This window comes from Rhineura floridana, chromosome 13 (assembly GCF_030035675.1).
Source record: "Rhineura floridana isolate rRhiFlo1 chromosome 13, rRhiFlo1.hap2, whole genome shotgun sequence".
NCBI lineage: Eukaryota > Metazoa > Chordata > Lepidosauria > Squamata > Rhineuridae > Rhineura > Rhineura floridana.
In genome coordinates, this window is record NC_084492.1 from 23549438 (window position 1) to 23572260 (window position 22823).

Sequence of the window (22823 nt, forward strand, 5' to 3'; positions counted from 1 at the left end):
ACCCGAGTGCAAGAACACTCTCCCCTCCTGAGGCTTCCGGCAACTGGTTTTCAGAAGCATGCTGCCTCTGACTAGGGTGGCACAGCACAGCCATCATGGCTAGTAGCCATTGATAGCCCTGTCCTCCATGAATTTGTCTAATCTTCTTTTAAAGCCATCCAAGCTGGTGGCCATTACTGCATCTTGTGGGAGCAAATTCCATAGTTTAACTATGCGCTGAGTAAAGAAGTACTTCCTTTTGTCTGTCCTGAATCTTCCAACATTCAGCTTCTTTGAATGACCACGAGTTCTAGTATTATGAGAGAGGGAGAAGAACTTTTCTCTATCCACTTTCTCAATGCCATACTGGGCCGAAACCGTATAGGGTTTTAAAGGTCAACACCAACACCTTGAATTGGGCCCGGTAGACAACTGGTAGCCAGTGAAGATCTAATAACACTGATATATAGAGTGTTGATGCTGTGTATGTTTGCTGTTATTGAAATGCATGCTCTGCCTTTCAGATGAGATTATCTATTTATGGATTAATTTATAATAAAATGTATAACCAATACTTCCACACTCAAATGACTAACAAAGGCATCCAAAACAAAAGACAATAATCCCATAATTTAAAGCAGAATAAATATCAGCAGAGCAGTTTACAATAATTCAGTAAATACAGTAAAATAAAACAACATTTAAACAGACTAACAGCAGAATCTGCATCATCCATATCTATATCCATATCCAACCACAAGATTTGATTCAGACCGCAGCTTGGTACTTCAGAGAACAGCCTGCCTAGATCAGAAGCACCCCAGAGGATGCCTGCCAGATGTGACAAACCTGTTTGAGCAGATGCCACCCAATCTTTTCCCTGGGGTGCAATACAGAATGGTCACACCTCCCCCAAAAAACCCCTCAGGGTTCCCAGATTTTCTGGACAATGAGTAAAGAATTCCTACTCAGCACTGCAGCAACCAGTCTCATTTATGCTGACATCTCTAGGGCAGGAGAATCAATGGGTGCCACAAAGATCCTAGGATGGAAATGGTGATGGTTTTTGTAGGCAAGCATCCCACCCTCTGCTGGCTGAAAATGTTGCCTCCGAATGCCAATTACTTGGGATCACAAGTTGGGAGAGTGTTCTTGAGCTTAGATCCTGCTTTTGGGTTTCCCATAGGTATCTGGGTGATCACTTTGAGACAGGATGCTGGACTAGATGGTCCTTGCCCAGATCCAGTAGGGCTCTTCTTATGTCCTTACGAAGCATGGACATGATATACACCCATACGTTCTTTTATGCCATTCATGTATCTGAGAGTCAGCACAGTGACTGTTCTTTTCAGGGGCTGGTTGCGAGAGAATCATGCTTTTTTGCAATTCCAGACACAAAACATCCTGTTGTATCTCATCCACACTAATGTGTAGAGGTGAACGTACTTATCCTCCACAATGTGTATAATGCAATGCAGTTCTCAGCTCAAGAATGCATCGAAATGCATTGAAATGTGTGTATCTTGAGATGAAAGTTCATTTAGAAATGCAATGTTTTGTAAGCTCAAAACCATGTATATAATTTCACGTCTTTTTCTTTTAATGAGCCGATCAATACAGGAATGGGACATAATGGACTTACAAATGTACAAATGTGAAAGTAACGCAGACTGGAGGCAGACTGATCATCTATCCCTCTTTACATGTGGACTTCTCAAAAGCAACTAGGTAGCCACTGTGTGAAATAGGATACAGGGCTCAATGGACACTTGGGTCTGATCCAACATGACTCAACAGCATGCACAATTTATCATGCCTGGGAACAGAATTGCCACAGAATTCCAAGAAGAATTTCAAGAATTCCAGTATGGGAGAAATACCTATAGAAAATTAAGGGAAGCAAAAAATTAATTTCAATAAGACTAGCAATATTTCTCAGGGATGTTCTACCGATCCCTATCCCTAAGTGATACTCCCTATAACCTGTCTGGGAGTTATACCAAGCAGATCCAATAGCAATTCATAAGTAACATGACAAAGTAGTGAAGAAGGTCAGCAGAACAAAGAATTCCTTAGGGTATGTGGGAAAGGGCACTGTTGAAAAAGTTGCAGAAATCACTGAAAAGGGCAACATTGGACAGCCTCAGCAAGTTGAGTCTTGAACGTTCAGAAGTATGGAGATTCAACCTAAGATTCTGACGTTTGGATGGATCATTAAAATGTTTACACCCTTACTTTATGCAATGAAACGTCTCATACTAAGTCAGACCAAAAATCCTTCTAGCTGGGCATTGCCTGCACTGACTGGCAGTGAATCTCCAGTGTGACACTTAGAAAAATATAATATAGTAAGAAACCAGCACTTTGAATTGAGCTCGGAAACTATTTGGTAGCCAGTGCAGTTGTGCAAGAAATGGTGTTATGTGTTCTGTCATATTATGCTGAGCAGTCTGGCTGCTGAATTCTGCACCAACTGCAGTTTCCAAACTGTCTTTGAAGGCAGCCCCATGTGTAACACGTTGCAGTAATTTAACTTAGAGGTTACCAGAGTGTGGGCAACAGAATTCTGGCTATCCCTGTCCAGATCGAGTTGTAGCTGGGCCACCAGCCCAAGTTAATAGAAGGTCATTGATCCATACTGGGGACTGAACCTGTGAAGATGTCAACCCAGTGTGTAGCCACTGTAAAAAAGGCAAATTCCATGCTAGGGATCATTAGGAAAGGTGTTGAAAATAAAACTGCTGATATCATAGTGTCATTATGTAAATCTATAGGGTGGCCACATTTAGAATTATGTGTGTAGTTCTGGTTGCCTCACCTCAAAATGGATATTGTAGAGCTGGAAAAAGTTCAGAAAAAGGGAACCTTTCTAGAATAGCAGCAGACAGGAGCTCTTATTGGGTGTCTTCCTATCTTGCTTAGAATCAACAAATCATATGTGTCTATATGATTATGTTTATCAGATGTAAGGAAACTAAAATCAGGGATGCTTCTGAAATTATAGTTCTACACGTTTCTCAAATTTTGGAGTTCTGAATTATGTGGACTCCTTTCTGAAGTAAAGTCTCTTACTGGGAATTTACCATTGTTCTTTTGTTTTCATTTCCACATTTTGTACAAAGCACCACACATGTGCACATTGCCACAGATTTCATACTTTTGCACCTTCCCCCACCCTCACATTACTGACGCTCACATGTGTATTGATAAAACACTGCAATATAAGCAATCACTGTGATGTGACTGCATGTATGATTTTATTAAGATTCTTTTGGTGTGGTGTTTTACCAATGCAGAGGAGCCCATTAAAACACTGCACCAAAAAGAATCTTGATAAAATCATACATACAATTGTGTCACAGAATTATTTTATACTAGTGTTTTATCAATTCACACCAATCGGCAAGGATGTGAGCATTGTATTGGTTTGCCCAGAGTTCAGCCAATTCTCTCACTGGAGATCTCTGTTACCCACAGTGGACTCTGAAGACTTTGCCTTATGATGCAGAGCTGGCAACATTCTAAAGGACCTGTCACTAATGTCAGGTCACATCAGTAATGTTGGGATAAGTGCCAGAAGCTGCTCAATAAGTTTGTGCAGCTGGGATGGAAAGCTGCAAATGAATGGAAAGGTGTGGCAATCTGCATATCCTTCAGTCCTGGGATCAGTTTTGGAAATTATCATAATGAAAATGGAACCACAAGGAGCAGGCCTGACATCAGACTGCATCAGACCCTTGGGCCCCAAACTATAAACAAACAAACAAAACTGCAGCGGGCCCTTGAAGGTGGCAGTGCCATGGCACTATAACCACTGGTTTAAATAGGCCTAGCTGCATCAGCACATTAGTGTGCTGTGCATGCACACCTCCCACCATCCTAGATGGTAGCAGGGGCATGTTGACATCCCCACCACCATATTGGGTGATGGGAAGCATGTGTACCCAGCATGCTGACACAGTGATACAGTGATGTGGGCAGTGGAGCAGCCAGCCAGTGCTGGGGGTGGGGGCTGTTGCCTGGGAGGATGGCATGCTCCATGCCAGCATTGGGTTGTGGGGCGCATGCTCAGTGACCTGATGCTAATGCTATACCTGCCCAGCCACAGCACCGTGGGCCCCTCTCAGCCACAGGGGCCCTTGGCCAGTGCTCAACCTGGCTACCCACTGGCACAGGGCCTGAGTGGAATGCAACTCACAGCAACCAAGTGGAATAAATAAAATAGCAGAATGCAGGGAATCATGATGCCCCCCCATGAAGTTTGCCAGGGTGGTGTCCTCTTGTACCCTGTGGGAGGCTGCAGCCAACAACAACCTGGCTGCCCTAGCAACTGTACATAAGTGCCAGAAGCTGCTGAATAAGTGTGTGCTGCTGCCCCATGTGGTGAACTGCACTGCAGAGGCAGCTTCTCAGTGAAATACCTTCAGGACCTGGACTGACTCTTCCTACCCAGGCTGACCACTGATTCTTCCTGGAAAAGAAGGAGTGAAAAAGAGCTTCCTGATCCAGTTGAGCTTTATTTGAACAACAAGGTCTTACTGAGCTCTGTTGCATTCTTGTATCCCTGGTCATTTTTCTGTCCAGATGTCTAGTTTGTCCTTGACTTGTCCCCTGGTTCTGACCTACTCTTTGGTCCTCACTACTGGCTTGTCCCATGCCCACAGCCCAACCCTGACAATCCAGGCACCAGTTAGGGAAGAGCAACCCTAGAACTCTCCAGTAACCCAGAGGGACGAAGGGAGGGAGGAAGAGAAAGAGAGAGAGAGAGAGAGAGAGAGAGAGAGAGAGGCAGTGAGAGCCTGAGGAGGAGGGGAGTAGTACTCAAGGTGATTTAGACCCTTCTCCTCTTGCAAATGAGACTGGTGTTTATTTTATTTTTCTTGCATTTATACCCCACCTTTCTTTCATCAAGGAACCCATGTTATGCATGTGGTTCCCAGGTGGCTTCCCATCCAGGCACTGACCAAACCAAGACATGCTTAGCTTCAGCAAAGTGGTGGCCTCATGTGCCTTCAGACCATACCCTGAGCCTAGAAAGACTAAACCATGAAGGAATAGCTGACCTAACTATTCCCCACTCCATCCCATCCCTAACTGAGGATTATGAATAGATGGGAGTTCACAACAGGAGTGGGGAATCTTTTTCATCCTGAAGGCCACATTCTGTTCTGGGCAACCTTCCAGGGGCCACATGCCAGGGGCAGGCAGGGGCAGTTGCTAAAGTGGATGGAGCAATGGATGTCAATTTTTCCTTTGTACAGTTTCTACACACGCTCACACACCTTCCTTTATCCACTATCAAGGCAAGCAAGGGGCATTGTCAGAGGTGAAGGACACATTCTAGCTAGGCAAAAACACTTACGATGTGAAGCAGGGTCAGTGAGGGGTGTGGCCTGAGGAGTGTCCTAAAGGCCATACAGAGAGTCCTGGAGGTTTGCAAACCACCCCTGGTTTATGAATGAAAGCTATACATTCCCCATCAATGAAAATGTGGTCAACACCATTCTCTCTCCAGCACCTCCTTGGAGGCCTAACTTTAAGAACATAAGAAAAGCCTACTGGATCAGGCCAGTGGCCCATCTAGTCCAGCATCCTGTTCTCACAGTGGCCAACCCCATGCCCACAGGAAGCTCACAAGCAGAACCTGAGTGCAAGAGCACTCTCCCCTCCTGCGGCTTCCTGCAAACTGGTTTTCAGAAGCATACTGCCTCTGACTATGGTGGCAGAGCACAGCCTTCATGACTAGTAGCCATAGATAGCCTTATCCTCCATGAAATTAACTTGCCTCTGCCGAGCTGAAGTAGTTGGATGCTGCTAGCCTCTTCCTCTCAGTTGTGCCTTCAACTATTTTATTTCAATGTATTTGTGTTGGGAAGGACTGCACATGGTGGTGTAAACCCTTGTTCTCACATGGTTCCTTATCAAACAACAATCTCAGTGCAGTACTTGCCTTCAAATAATGTAATTATGTGCATATCGCCTAGTTCCCACATGGCGGAAATGTGGGCGTCAATTACTTCCTGCCTGGTAATGCAGCGGCAGGAAGTATGCTTGGATGGCAGTTAACTTTGTGGCTATCATCCACTTTATCAAAGGACGATACCTACGGGGAGTCTATTGCTTTCTCTGGTCACCACATCTGAAGACCCTTTAATGTATTGGAGAGGGCTACACTGGACAGCTTTCAAAAGGATCTTTTTTTCTGTATGCCTTGTGCACCACTTAGGGACTGCCTGACACAGCAGAATGGGTGGCTCTATTTGCCAAGAGATGTTCTCTTATAATAGCTTTCAAAAATTTTACAAGTCTGGCATACAAAGAAGGGAGATTAAATGATTCGATACATTTCCTAAATGTTAATGTTTAGGGTGGCACAGCAAGGGCAAAGGCTAAAGAAGCACCGAGGGTCACCACCCTGTGTGGGCCTGCAGGCACATTTGGAATTTTGACAGAGTGTTGTGAGCTCCACCCTTAATTAATTAGCATCCTGCCCTTCCTCCCAGCAGGAGCCCAGGGCGGCAAACAAAGCACTAAAACACTTTAAAACATCATAAAAACAGATCTTAAAATACATTTAAAAAAAGCATTAAAAACATTATTAAAAACATATTAAACAAGACTGGGATAGGTCTCAACTTAAAAGGCTTGTTGAAAGAGGAAAGTCTTCAAAAGGCGCCGAAAAGATAGCAGAGATGGCGCCTCTGCTATTTCAAGGCTCACCTTCCTCACACTAGGGATAGATGAATCTGTCAGTTTCATTCCTCTTAGTATCCCAGTCTTAAGTTCAGTTTTCCACATTTCTGCATCAATTTGCTTAAAAAAACAACAGTCCTCATGAAAATTTGTCAACATTTTAATGCAAATCTCTCTTAATATTCATATATTTGTATGCAATTCTGCCTGATACACACATTGTGCAAGCAATTTCCCATTAATATAATACATTTGTATACATTATTTTCATTAAGATGTACATTTTTATGTAACCTTGCCCCAATATACACAGTTTTCTGGTTGAAGAACTGCATCACAGAATTCAACGAAGTGTGAATTTCGAAGGATGGCTGTGTTTTGTTTTGCATATAGTTTGGAAAGAGTTATTTAGGTAGTTTTGTATCCAAATCTGAACCAAACTGATTTTCCTCTCCATCTCTATTGCAGACAGAAAGAGAGAAAGCAGACATGTGCTCATGCATGCACATGATTTGCTTTTCCATGGGGTCTGTGTAAAAGTTAAAACAACTAGAAGTAAAATGGATTCTCTTGGATTTGCACAATTTTACATGGTCCCCCTTCACCACACCATCAACTTAAGGGTTTTCACATGTTACATTCAATGAATGTACAATCTGTGTACTTGTGTACACAAATAGTTGAGGTGTACCAAACAACAAGTGTATACTTTTTTTTACACAAACACATGTACATGTGCAGAGACAGGTTGCACCTGTGTTCATTGTGAATAAACCTATAGTTTCACAAGCTATGCACCCAGAATTAAACTTTCCAATTTTATCTTAACACAGGGCACCTTTTTAATCTCTGATTCATTAGGAAAAAAATATTTTAATTGCCACATTCCTTAAATAATTGCTTAAGATTAACTTGTATATTATTTCAGTCTACTGACTGAATAAACTAGAGGAATAAAAATCAAAGTGTCACCCAAAGTTAGGCTTTGCTCACATGTTAATGACAGCTATCTGATGATAGTCCATTATTTCCCAGTTTGGCTCTCATTTTCAGATAACTACCAAAACACAGGGGGCAAAATCCATAATGAATAAATACATGGAAACTGATCTAAAATCAAGCATACAATCAGATTTCCAAGTCATAGTGACATGTATCTGATGACTAAAACAAATCTGGACCCACCATTTTTTTCTGAATTAACAGTTTTGTTTTGAGTAGCAGGAAAGAAAATAAAGGAGATGAACCTCAAGCAATTACCAATGGAAAGTTTATTAATGTAGCTCAAAATGTTCTGATGGACCAGGGCAACAAATGCATGTTCCTGAAAAAGGTGTTGCTAAAGTGTTTCTGATGACATGGCAGAGACTGGGGTAGCCAATGTGGTGCCCTCCAAATAGTGCTGGAGTACAGCTCCCATAATCCCTGCTCACTGGCAGGGGCTGATGGGAGTTGTAGACTAACAATATCTGGAAGGCACCATGTTGACTTCTCCTGGAGGCATAGGTCTTCTGGAGCACTTCTAGAACACTTGGGAATCACCTATTTGATTGAGAAAAGCTTGCAATTGTGCCTGATGAAGACACTCACTGAAACATGCCAGGCTTGTTTTGCCCCTGTTTGAGGTGTAACATCTATTTCTACAGTGTCTTTTCATCCTAATAGCCTATGTTATACAATATAGTTGTATAGCCTATGTCATACAATGTTAAGCAATTGTGGAAAGGTGGGTATACCCAACTTCACATCTGCTTCCAAGTTTAAACAGAACAGTATCTTAATCAAAGGGATGTTTATGAAGGAAAATAGACAATAATCGAAAGCATTTCAGAATGTAAATGGCAAGTGGCTTTACCATTACCAGGTCCCAGATGGTTTCCTTGTTTACCACATGGCTCTCAAAAAATCATCACAGTTTGTCAAACGATGCTGCCAGTTCTTTCTGCCAGCAGGAGTCACAGTTTGCCACAGAAGTGGAATCAGATGCCCCTTCTTGAGATCAGTCTCTTATCTGAAATACATATTTTTTATCTTTAATGTTTGGAATTTGGTCCTCTTACTTCCATATACATAGTACTTGAGAATTCATTTAGTTTTCCGGTCCCTGTCTCCAAAATAGCTTTACATGAATGATGCTTCCCAGTAGGGATGGAAAGATCTGTCAATTTCAGTTCTCTGAGTTTCTCATTTTTTCCGTTTTAAATCAAGTTCTTCACATTTTTGCAGCAATTTGCAATTTTTTAAAAAAAATCCTCATGTACACATTTTTGCAAGCAATTTCTCCTAATTAATGCATTTTTGTATATTATCTTCACTAATGCATTCATTGTTGTGCACACTTTCCCCTAATATACACATTTCTGTAAACACTGATTGGAGAACTGCATTGCAAAATTCAGAGAAGTGCCAATTTTGAAGGATGGCTATGTTTCGGTTCTCATATTGTTTCAGGAAGTACAAAACTGGTAGATTTGGCTTTAAATTCCCTTAAACATTAGACAGACAGCACTGAAGACTTTCCTCTTTCAACAAGCCTTATTGAAGGAGACCTTATCCCAGTCTGTCTGTGTTGGAATTGCTTTTTAAGATTTTTAAAGTGGTTTCTTTCTTTTTTTCTTTTTTTTAAAGTTTTTAAAGATGGCTTTGTCTTACCATTTTATAGATGTTTTGTTTTAATATATTTTAAAGTCTTTCATTTTAAGTTTATTTATTTATTATATACCACCATTCCTCCCAGTAGGAGCCCAGGCGGCAAAAGAAAATCAACTAAAAACACTCTAAAACATCATAAAAACAGACTTTAAAGTACATTATGGGGGGAGGAAGGACTGCCTTCAAGTCGATTGTGACTTATGGCGACCCTCTGAATAGGGTTTTCATGGTAAGAGGCATTCAGAGGGGGTTTACCATTGCCTTCCTCTGAGGCTGCAAGGCAGTGACTGGCCCAAGGTCACCCAGTGAGCTCCATGGCTGTGTGGGGATTCGAACCCTGGTCTCCCAGGTTGTAGTCCAACACTCAAACTGCTACAGCACACTCACTGGCTCTCATTAAAGTATATTAAAGAGAGTTTTAAGAGCGTTTTTAGCGTTTTTGTTTGCCGCAATGGGCTCCTTCTGGAAGGAAAGGTGGGATATAAATTTTAATTAATAAATAATAAATAAATGTAAACTGAATCAAAATTTTTCACCATCTTTACTTCCTGATTTTTAAACTGTGGTTTGGTTATTCAAAGCAGAAGTGGGCCTCCTCCTCCTTCTCCATTCTTTTCAGGTACACAGGCCACTTCCTCCTCCTTTCCCTTGTTCTTCAACTCTGGTTGAAAAACAAACTATCGTTAATGGTAATTATAGTCATTCTATTTCAGACTCACCAGAGAAGAGGCTGGGAGTTGCATGGTAGAGTATACAAGTTCAAGAGATGCTCTGAATTGCCAAGCCATGCTTTATCAACTGAGCAGCATGATGTTTGAACCAGGTGTCTCTTTTGGAAGTAGAAGGCTACGGACAGTTTTGTTCTCTGGATTGGGGTGGCAAACCTCAGGCCTGGGGGGCCAAAGGCAACCCTCCAACTCTTTCTACCTGGCCATTGGGATGCTTCTCACAACTTGCCACCCTTCCCAGGCACACCACATATTCCCAGGCCACATCCATCACTGGCCTTGCTTCTCACCCTCTTTGAGTTCTTTTGCGTGGCTGGAATGTGTCCTCAAACACTGACAATGCATGTTTCTTGCTGGATGGGGGATTGAGAGTGGCCTGTGCATGTGTGTACTAGTGTATTGTACAAAGGTAAAATTTACATGTGTTGCTACATCCACTTTCACCTCTAGCCCTGCCCACCACTAGTGTGTGGCCCCCAGAAGGTTGCCCAGAATGGAATGTGGCCCTCAGGCTGATGAAGGTTTCCCACCACTGCTCGAGATCACCATGCTGATCTCGCACATTGGCACACCACTGCTCTCCACAAAGTACATTTGCAGTTGACTGGCAAACTCACCCCTACATCTTCTGACGGAAACCATAAGTCCTCAGCAGATTAGTTTTGCCAGAAGGCCAGTATGAGTGGAAGTAGTGAGCTAAGCTTCCTCCTTTCTAAGGTGGCCTGCTGGCAAGTCCTGCAACCATTTGCCCTTCCTTCTTCCTCTAATTTGGCAACTTTAAGGCAGCTAGCACTCCTGAAGGGAGTCACAAGCTGAGGGACAGCAAGTGGGTGATTTGGGATAGAGGAGGGAGCTCACTGAGGGCATTTTGGACAAAGTTTTCTCTCCCCCCCCATGACAAACCTGAAGCCATCAGGTTTTTAGCCCAGCAGGTCAGACTGTTATTTCCCTCACCCCTCAAGGGCCAAGTTTGAAAGGTGGATGGAGCCACCAACCTGTCAGTCATCTGATGCCACGATGACATCAGGTCTTCAGAAGTCCGTTTCAAAGCACTATTTTGTGCAGCGCTTTGAAAGGGAGGCGCATCTCCAGTCAGCTCATCTGTGGTGCCTGCTAGCCCACTTCTGGCTGAGCCAGATTTTTACCTGCACCACGCCCAGAGTTTGGAAAAGTTACTTTTTTAACTACAGCTCCCATCAGCCCAATCCAGTGACCATGCTGGCTGGGGCTGATGGGAGTTGTAGTTCAAAAAAGTAACTTTTCCAAGCTCTGGCCACGCCTGTTATATATGACTCTGGTGCAGGGCAGATGGTCATGGCTTGGCCAAAAGGGCCTCATGGTCCTAATTAAGCCAGTGGGCTGGAGGTTCCTTGCCTCTGGTTAGGTCTACTTGCTCCTAGCCTGTCTCAGAAGCATGAAGGCAAAAGGCCTCCATGGAAGGGAAGAGGAATTGCTTCGCCATACTCCTTCAGAGCTTTCACCTAGAGCCCACTCTCTCTCTCCTTTGGCCATCATGTGCTTCCCCACCACCACCCCAGTCCACCAGTTATTCAGGGGCGGGTAAAAAAAGCTACCTCCCTTAGGTCTAAGATTCCTCTGGTAGTTTGGGATCCCATGCAGCTGACTCTAGCTGTTGATTGGGCTGTGAAGTGCCAGTGATCTCCACATCGGGCTATGCATCCTCTCCTACTACTCAAAGACATGCATGGTGTATTGCTCTTTCCCCACACATCCTTTTTTAAGAAATAAATTTTGTTCCATTTAGATGTATCTTCCACCTGCTACTAGAAGAGAAAGAAGTGTGGTTGGTTTTTCCAAATCTGAAATACTTCCATCTGTTTCTCAGCCAAAGCCTTGACCACCTTTCTCTCCCACTGTCTGGTTCCCACATGGCCACAACCCAACATCAGGGTGGAAGCATTTATTCAGCACTCTTTCTATAACAACAAAGTTTAGGGCAAAAGGTGTAGCTCAGTGGCAGAGCATCTGCTTGGCATGTAGAAGGTCCTAGGTTCAATCCTAGGCATCTCCAGGTTAGGACTGGGAGACAGCACTGTGTGAAATCCTCAAGAGCTGCTGCCAGTCAGTGTGAACAATACTAAGCTAGATGAAACAAGGGCCTGACTTGGTCTAAAGCAGCTTCCTTTGTTCTTGTTTATCTGAGAGGTAGGACCGAGTGCCGATGTTGCATTTCCATGACTGGGTTGGTCTGTGGTTGTTTATTTGCCAAGAGACACCCTGGGAGAAAGAAATAATAAAACTTTTTGGGGAAAAGATGCAGCTGAAGTCTGAGGCAATAGCCTGTCTCCTGAGCATGGCAAGTCAAAGGAATCATATTATACCAATGCTATCCAGCTGATACTGGCTTGCTCTCTGTTTTTTTCCCCTCTTTCTCCTCCCCACTCCTGGGCCCTATTTGAAATGTTTGTATTGATTTACAAAGTCCACCATGAGGCAAAGCTCTGCCGTCTGAACGACTTTTTTCTCTCTCCTTTGGAGAGCTACAGTAGCAGTTCCAGCCATCTGGTATACCCGGATGTCACCAGAGCTCCCGCACAGGACACCATGGGAAACAGAGGGACGTCTTAGCAGGAAGACCTTGGAGCGCTTGGGGAAGTGCTGGCCTGCTCTGTGCAATGCAACCCAAATTTTTAATACAGCTTTGTGCCTTAGTATAAACAAAAAACAACATAGCCTAGCAGATTATATAAAACTAAAAGTACTTGGCATTTGTCAAGCACATTTCAAGTGTTCAAAGTATTTTCAAAGTGTTCAAAGTGCATTACTGTAGTGCGCTCTATGTAGGGCTGCCCTTGAGGTTGGTCCAGAAGCTGCAGCTGGTGCAAACTGCTCCAGGTGAGGTGGCTCAACTGCTCACTAGGGCAGAGTATTGCCAACATGTTACCCCACTGCTGAAAGAATTGCACTGGCTGCCCATTAGCTACCGGGCTAAGTTCAAGGTGCTGGTTTTGGTGTACAAGCCCTATACAGCTTGGAACCAGGATACCTGAACACACTCTACAACTTTGAAAAGTATCCAGAAGCTTCAAATGGTCCAAAATGCTACTGCCAGACAGAGCATATAACTCTAGTCCAGCTGTCACCAACCCTGGTACCTTCCAGATGTTTTGGACTATACTGGCTGCCCATCAGCTACCAGGGCAAGTTCAAGGTGCTGATTCTGGTGTATAAAGACCTATACTACATAGGAACAGGATACCCCTTATATACCCAGTCAGGCACTGTGCTCTGCAGGTGAGGGCCCCCTGCAGATACCATCTTATCAGGATGTCTGTTCCATACAACATAGGAAGAGGACCTTTTGTGTTGTGGCACCTACCCTTTGGAATCCCCTCCCCTTAAAGGCACCATCTCTGTTATCTTTTTGGCACCTACAGAAGACCTTCCTCTTTCAACAAGCCTTTCAAGTAGAGACCTTATCCCAGTCTGCATCTGTATTGGAATTGCTTTTTAAGAAGGTTTTAAAGCTTTTTTATGTTTTGATATTTGATGTTTTTAAAGATGTAATATGTTTTAAAGTTTTGTTTTTATGATGTCTTAGAGAGGTTTCAGTGCTTTTGTTTGCCGTCGTGGGCTCCTTCAGAGAGGAAGGGCGGGATGATGAAGATGATGATGATGATAATAAAACAACAACAACAACAACAATAATAAAATTACCACAACAATCCTTACTACAACCCTGTAAAGTAGGCCAGTATTGCTATTGTTGCTTATTGTTTTCCAGGTGCTAACTGTTGATGGGCAATAGCAAGGACCCTGCTCTCCCTTTTTAGATTTCTTATCTAAACTAGTCTTGGATCAGACAACGCTTTAAATAGAAGACTATCCTCTGTAAACGACACATATGCAATCCTATATTCTGTTGGCCAGAACCGGCTGCAACCTCATCATGTAGAGGAGCTCCTGGAGACCAGAGACCTCATGGCTTACTCTCGGAACACCATTGTGCCGCCAGACGGCCTCTTTCTCAAGGAGGTGGAGTATTGCGAAGTCATCTTGGAGACTGAAACAACAGAGGTGGAAGGGTAGCCTCGTTGAATACACCATGGCTTACGATAGGACTCTCTTCCAAGTTGTTGGAACAGAGCAGGGTGGGGATAAGTGGGGAAGTGTGATGGAATTTGCTGTGTTGGTATATTTATTTGTTAATAATTTATATTAAGTATGAGTTTATTTGTATTATGGCTTCATTGTGTACTTTTTATAATACTTCTTGTGTTCTTTTTTTTCTTGTACACTGCTTAGAGATATTTTTATATATTAAGCGGTATAGAAATAGTCTAAATAAATAAATAAATATATCTGCATTGGTGGCCATCGCTATAACTTGTGGTAACCAATGCCATAGGCTGTCTATACCAGAGAAAATTGCTTACCATCCCGATGTGGTGAACTACAATTCCCATCATCCCTGACCACTGGTTCTGCTAGATGGAGTTGATGGGAATTGGAGTTGGAGTCCAGAATGTCTGGAGGGCACCATATTGGCTATCCCTGAACCATAATCTGCCCAGTATCACCATTGTTACTTGTGGATAAAAGCTTACCTCCACCTTCTGTAAACTGTGTTCATTTACTCTGCAATAGCCTGTACTTCACTGATTTAAAAGCCAGGAGAAGAGGTAAAGTTATGGGGAAAGAATAATTGTCCTACAATTTGTGACCAACTGTTCATACTCAGCACCTTGAGGGCATAAAGGGCAGGATGCAACATTGTGTCTTACTGTGCTTCCAGACTGTCACTATTTTCACATGGGATTCAATTGCATTATCAACAAATTCAGTTGTGCAATTACAATTTATGGGGAGGTCTTGCAGAATAAACTTGCCTCCTCAAAAGACTGGACATTTTGCGTTAAGGAAAGTGATGGGGAAATGCACTGGAAAGTGTGGGACAGCACTTGCTTAAGCCACCCACAAACAAATCAGGATGAATGCTCATTTCATCTAGCATCCTTGCAAACAAATCAGGATGAATGCTCAATAAGCAGGTCATCTGGAAGCACCCTTTGGGTTCATGGGTGTGTGTTCAGTTTAATGCATTCTCCAAAAAGGGGGAACAAAATTCACACACACAACAGTTTAACAGGGATCAGAAAATAGAGTGCATGTCTCTAGTAAATGAACACAGGTGCATATGTAATCCTTGTAACTAGGGATGATGTATGGTGTGGATGTGACCCAGGAGTGGCTCTGCTTTGATTCCAATAAGCATCTCACCTTGTTACACTGGGTATCCATGGAATTATTACTCTGTGCTAGGGATGGAAAGATCTGTCCATTTCAGTTTTCTCAGTTTCTTATTTTTCCAATCTTAAATTCAATTCTTCACATTTCTGCAGCAATCTGTGATTCTTTAAAAAAAACATGAAAGTTCTTCAGCATTGTAGTGTGAATTTCTCCTAATAAACACATTTTTGCAAGCATTTTCTCCTAATATAATGCATTTTCCTGTGTATGTTTTACTAACATATTCATTTTATGCAGACCTTCCCCTAATATGTTCATTTTTGTAAACTGTGGGTGGTTGAAGAACTGCCTTGCAAGATTCAGGTAAGTGTGAATTTCGAAGGATGGCTTAGAGATTGTTTTGGAAAGTGCAGATTTGATAGATTTGACTTTAAATGCAAACTGAAACCAATTTCTCCCCCATTCCCACTTGTAACTCACAAACTCCCGCTTTGAACCTGAACAAGATCAAAACAACCTCCGCAGCTGGCAGACTCCTGATGAAAGCCCTATCACAATCTGGCTAGTGAGTTTGGATACCTGGGAACGTTTGAGTCACGCCAGGGTTCTGCCCTTCGAATCACTGAATTTTACACTCCTCGGGATGACTCTGCTCTTGGCAACTGGCTTTACACAAGCCACTAATTCAAAGTTTCATCCCTCCCTTCCCTCTCCATTTGTGTTATACTTGCCTGTCTTATAGGATAGCTATAAGGATTCCTGAGATAGCAGATGGAAGACTTCAGAGTGCTTCTGAAAACCACAACATCCTGATAGTGCCCCATGATTTAGCCATAACAAAAGAGCAAAATAAAGCCCTACAATTTGAACTGGAGGGAAACAAACTGAACGAATGGCCTTGCATTTCCAAAGGAAATGCAACTCCTCTGCGTTGCCTTAGGACAATACAGTCTGTTGGCTCAGACACATATCTAGCAGTGAGCTACAAATCTCTCTGGTTGACGACGGAACAATTGTCAACATTCTGTTCTCTTTGTCTCTGGTGATATTATCTGTGGTACTATTCAGAGATAGGGAATGTGTGTCTGTCACTGTACCTGTCTTGAAAGTAGCAATACCCTCTAGCTCCAGAGACTCACTTTGCAGAGTTTTATTAGTATAATGAATGAATGCCCAGCAGTGTGCCCAGGAAACAGTTTGGAACTCTTGATTTTAAAAGCTATCATTTAAAAGCTATCATTAGTAACAATGAAAAAGAACCAACTGCTGGTTGCAGACGTACTTTGTTAAAAGGTTCCATAGCTTTATATGCACATGTATGTAACTATGTATGTGTGTATGTCCATAAAAGACAGAGGTGGGGGGAGAGAGAAAAGAGTTGACCAGTGATTGGTCAGCAGGTCATTTGAATGAATGGAATCTTATCCATCCAAATTCCAGCTTTGTAGGTCATTTGTGAACATAATATGGCTGAGTGTGTGTAGCCGGTAATGTGTAAATGCTAAGTGCCAGATTTCGTGAAATTAGTTGGTAGTTGCACTCTACGTAGGGTTACCTCTGAAGACAGTTCGGAAACTTCAGCTGGTGCAGAATGCTGCGGCCAGAGTTCTTACTGGGACAAAAAAAAATGATCATATAACACCTGTCCTGGCCCAGCTGCACTGGCTACCAATATGTTTCTGGGCCAGATTCAAAGTGTTGGTTCTTACCTATAAAGCCCTTAACGGCATCGGACCGCAATACCTGGCGGAACGCCTCTCCCGCTATGTACCTACCCGGTCGCTGCGCTCGACGTCGAAGGCCCTTCTCCGTGTCCCAACGCATAGGGAGGCACGGAGAACGATAACTAGAGCTAGGGCCTTCTCAGTGGTGGCCCCCAAACTATGGAACGCCCTCCCTGATGAGATACGCCTGGCGCCTTCTTTGTTATCTTTTCGGCGCCAGGTAAAGACCTACCTCTTCGCCCAGGCATTTTAAAAATTTAAAAATTTGAATTTAAAATTGAAAATTTTTAATTATGTTTTATTGTGTATTGTATTTACATCCACTTGTGTTTTAACCTGTTTTATTGTGCTGTGCACCGCCCTGGGAGCTTATTGCTATAGGGCGGTCTAAAAATGTAATAAAATAAATAAAATAAATAAATAAAAACATCAATGATGTTAAACTATCTATTTGGCTACAGTATCTGTCAAGATAAAAAAAATGGTTTGACTAATTTATTTTCACAATATAGTGCTCTGAGGGAGAAGTTGTTCAGGAAGTAAAGGGCTATATCCAGTTAAATTCTATCCAGAGATTGAAATGAATGGACACAGCTAGGTCAATTTCAATCCATCACATTTTAAATGAGTTGATTTGTCTTTTATCCGCTTTTTGCACTGTCCAACTTTCACATCCATACATAGAGATTGGGAATACCATGGTCTGAGTGATCCTGACTTTAGTGTTCAGTGATACATTTTTGCATTTGAGGACCTTTTCTAGTTCTCTCATAGTTGCCCTCCCCAGTCCTAGCCTTCTTCTAATTTCTTTTCTATTGTCTCCATTTTGATAACCCTTGACAAGTTCGATGTCCTTGTTGTCAACCTTAACGTTACATAAATCTTCTTTTGTCATTACTTTAGTCTTCTTGACGTTCAGCTGTAGTCCTGCTTTTGTGCTTTCCGCTTTAACTTTCAAGAGCATTTGTTGGTGAAAAATGGCACCTCACAGTGGAAGATATTGGTTAGGAAACTACGCTGAGGCTTTAGGCCAGGTATATCCAATGTGATGCTCTCTAGGTGTCATTGGAGTACAACTGTCATCAACCCTGACCACTGGCCATGATGGCTGTAGCTGATGGGAGTTGCATTCCAACTAGTTTTGGAGAGCACCACATTGGGTACACTTGCTTTAGACTGGCTGGAGTGGGAAAAAGACAAACAAAACCAAAGCTGAAGTTTGATGTCCCCATCATACTGATGGCACCTAATTACAAATTGTGACTTAATTATTTCCATTTGTTTCACCTCTGTAACCATACAATCAAAGTTTGGACATATTTTATTTTTGAACACTTGCTTGGGTCACAAGGGGAATGAGGAATTCAATTAAAGTGTAGATGTTCAGATCTAAACACCAGGTTAAACAACAACAACAACATAACTGACCACAGTTGTCCATGCACTGCTAACCTCCAGGCTGGATTACTGTAATGCTGTCTATGTGGGGCTGCCCTTGAGGTTGGTCTGGAAGGTGCAGTTGGTGCAAAATGCGGGGGTGCAACTGCTCACTGGGGCAGGGTATTGCCAAGAAGTCACCCCCACTACTGAAAGAATTGCACAGGCTACCTATTAGCTACCAGGCCAAGTTCAAGATTTTAGTTTTGGTGTACAAAGCCCTATACAGCTTGGGACCAGGATGCCTGAAAGACTGCCTTATCCCTTATATACCCAGTCGATCACTGTGCTCTGTAGGTGAGGGCCTCCTTCAGATACCATCTGATCAGGAGGTCCGTTCTGCACAACATAGGAAATGGACCTTTAGCGTAGTGGCACCAACCCTTTGGCATTCCCTTCCATTAAATATTGGACAGACACCATCTCTGTTATCTTTTCGGTGCCTACTGAAGACCTTCCTCTTTCAACAAGCCTTTTATGTAGAGACCTTATCCCAGTTTGCGTCTGTATTCAAATTGCTTTTTAATATATTTTTAAACCTCCTTTTAAGAATATGTTTTTAAAGATGTTTTGTTCTAATATGTTTTTAAGGATGTTTTGTCTTAATATATTTTAAAATATGTTTTTATGATGGTTTAAAGTGTTTTTAGTGGTTTTGTTTTCCAGTCTGGAAGGAAAGGCAGGATATAAATCTAATAAATAAATAAAATAATAAATAATAAATAAATAAACTGAACAAAATGTGGGCTGCTGTTTCTGAAACCTCCATCATTATTGGCTACAAGAGATCAGCCTATAGTGTATTGCAATAAGGTCTTCCAGACTATTGGTTCAGATGCTGAGGTGTTCTGGATTTTTTTTTAACATTCCAACTGTGAAGACCTTAAATATTAATTTAAGTTACAATTGGCAGCACTCGAGGCCTAATGATGGATAGTGCTGTTGATGGGAAAGGATTCAGCAGAGAAGACAATAATTAGAACTATCAGGATTTAGGCACCAGCTTAAAACTTAAATGTTCACCCAGGTTTCACTCCCAGGTACACATATTTTGGATCGCTGTTCTAACGTTGTTCACTGCCATGATATATTTTTTTAATGTTTGCGTTATAGAGGGTGGTGTTTGGGGTTTTTTTGCAAATAAATAATAAAAATAAGATGTTGGTTAACAACTCTTGGACTCTGAGTGATGTGTGGATATTGCTGCTGTTACCCACTCCTGAGCTAGAATACTGGTACAATTTTCATCAGGTAAAAAACCCAACAAAACCCGCACACCTAAAGGGCAGGAGTACATTGCATGCTGGGATGCCTGTCACATGAGCAGCTGCTGTTAGTGAAAGCCTCCTGTGATTTTCCAGGTTCCCAGCCTTGCAAATGGATTGTTTCTGGAATCATTTCTCACAAAAATTAGCACTAAACTTGCACTATATTTCTCTAGAATTCCAGAACTAGCTTGTAAGTCATGTGAAAGATCAAATATAATGCGCAAAGGTAAGAAATCATCAGAATAATGGAATAAAGTGCAGTGTGAAAGCAGCCTTTCTAGTGTTCAGTTCACGTTTAATTTCAAGTTTCTCTCTCTATAAAACATTCATTGTCTTTCCATTCCCTATTGTGTTCAAGAGATAAAATCTTTGAGAAAATAATAAAGTCAAATATTTGTAGACAGCTGGTAGCCTTAAGCAGTGTCTTTGCAGAACAACTTTAAAATCCTAGCAATCAAAAGTGTACTTTACAGACATTTTTTACCTGAAAAATTCCAAAACCCAAAGATGGAAGACATGCTTACAGACTCTAAAACTGTGAACCAATGCACACTTATCTGGGAATAAGTCCCATTGAACACAGGTGGCCAAGGTAGTTTCTGATGTTGTGCTGGAGGAGCCCAGGATGGTGGCTCTGAGTGATTTGAACAGCCACACTAAGGACACATTGGGTCCAGCTTGGGATTTTGTGGCCTCCATGGTAACCATGGGACTGCCTCAAATGGTCATTGGCCTGACACACAGACCAGGCAATAGTCTCGACTTGATCTTTGTTCCAAGTGGGGAGGGGATTGTCTGGAAGTAGTGCAGTAAGGATAATGCCCTGTTGTTATGGTCCAATGTTATGGTTTCCGATGAAGTTTGGTCTTCCAACAACTACTCCTGTCTGCAGGGATGGAGGACTAATTTGGATTGTTTAGCCCTAGAGGCTGATGGACCCTGATGGATTTCTGATGGCTTTGGGGATTTTTCAGTGGATAGAGCAATGATCCTGTTGAGGCACTTCTTTCACTGTGGACCAGGAAGATAAGTAGGGGTATTGCTCCCATGTGTCCTGTCCGGCACGGTAGAGATCATATTGCAAACTGGTATTCTGTGGTTGATGAAGGAGCCTGGATGAAGACTGGAGTGCAAGTGGCAGAAATCTTGCTCTGAGGCGAACTGAACACATGTTAGGACACATCGAACTTCACTGCATCCATCATGTCCTCAAGGAGTTGGATACCAGAGTTGTTCTGTGTGGTCCAGAGATTGGTTAACCCAGATTCAGGGAGAAGGCTTCCAGAGCACATGGTGACTAACTGCAAGCAGCTTTGAGGACAAAGTCACTCAACTCTATAGTGACTCAGATGCTGCTATTACAGCAAAAGCTATTGAGGTGTCCAATGCAATGTCTGGCCCAGTGTTATGGGGCCATATCCCATCGAAGGGCCTGATGATATGGATTTGTAGCAATGTGTCTGACCATGCCCTCTGGACCCCTGCCCCTCCTGGCTAGTTAAAGCTAGCTGAAGTGGGGTGGTAGGTGGGGAGTACATGGTGTTGTGAACATGTCATTGAATGATGGGGAGGTGCCAATCACCCTTCAAGAGGTAGTGGTGTGGCTGCTCCTTAAAAAGCACCCCCCGGACCCAATGACTTCCAACCAATTGCTGATACCCTGTTTTGGGGGAAGGTGTTGGCAGAGCAACTGCAAGTGTTTCTGGATGACACTGATTAACTGGATACACTTCAATCTGGTTTTTGGCCTGGTTCCAGAACTGAATAGGCTTTGGTCTCCCTCATGGACAACCATGGAGAAGGGGAGTGCGACCCTGTTACTATTAATCAAACTCTCAGTGGCTTTTGATAATATTGACCTCCTAGACTGACTGTGTGGGATGGGTATCGGAGGCACTGTATTACTGGGGTTCCATTTCCACCTGGGTGGTTGAGTCCAGAGAGTAGCATTGAGGGAGTGCTCTTTGACTCCCTAGCACCTAGGCTTTGGGGTTCTGCAGAGCACTATTTTGTCTCCAATGCTATTTAACATCTATATGAAGCCATTGCAAGCGGTCCTTAGGTGCCATACATAAGCTGATGACACACAGCTCTATTTCTCCATAGTATTCTGAATCAGGAGATGCTGTGTAAGCTCTTAGCCAATGCCTTAATGCAGTGATGTACTTGATGAGGGCCAATAAACTGAGTTTGAATCCTGACAAGATGAAGGCTTTGTGGGTAGGAGATTCCTGTGTCCAGAAGGTAAGCCAGTTGCCTGCTCTGGACAGGGCTGCACTCCATCTAAAGGTACATAGCTTGGGGGTACTCCTAGATACATCTTGGCTAGGTATGCTTTTTATCAGCTTTGTCTAGAACACCAGCTATGGATATATTTGGATCAGGATAATATGGCCACTGTAGTCCATGCAATGGTAACTTCAAGTCTGGATTACTACAATGAGCTCTACGTGGAACTGCCCTTGGACATTGTTTGGGAGCTCCACTTGATACAGATTGCAGCAGCTAGACTGCTGATGTAGGCAGATGGCTGACAGCATGTGATTCCACTGCTAAAACATCTACACTGGCTGTCCATATTCTACCTGGTCAGGTTCAAAACTCTTGTGTTTATATATAAAGCCTTGAACAACTTGGGTCCAGGATACCTTATGAGTTATATCTGAACCCTTCTATTCCAGCTTGATCACTGAGATCATCCAGAAGAGCACCATTAATTGTCCCCTTAAACAGCTGCCCAACTGGTCTCAGCCAGAAGTTGGATATTTAGTGTTGCTGGTCACTTATTGTGGAACGCTCTTTCAGCATAGATTTGGCATGCATCCTTGCTTTTGACTTTCAGGCATCTCTTGAAGACTTTTTTTTCTGCTAACAGACCTATAATAAATGTAAATGTACTGCCTTCAAGTCGATTCCGACTTATGGTGACCCTACGAATAGGGTTTTCATAGTAAGCGATATTCAGAGGTGGTTTACCATTGCCTTCCTCTGAGGCTGAGAGGCAGTGACTGGCCCAAGGTCACCCAGTGTGCTTCATGGCTATGTGGGGATTCGAACTCTGGTCTCCCAGGTTGTAGTCCAACACTCTAACCACTATGCCACCCTGGCTCTCAACAGACCTATACAGTTGT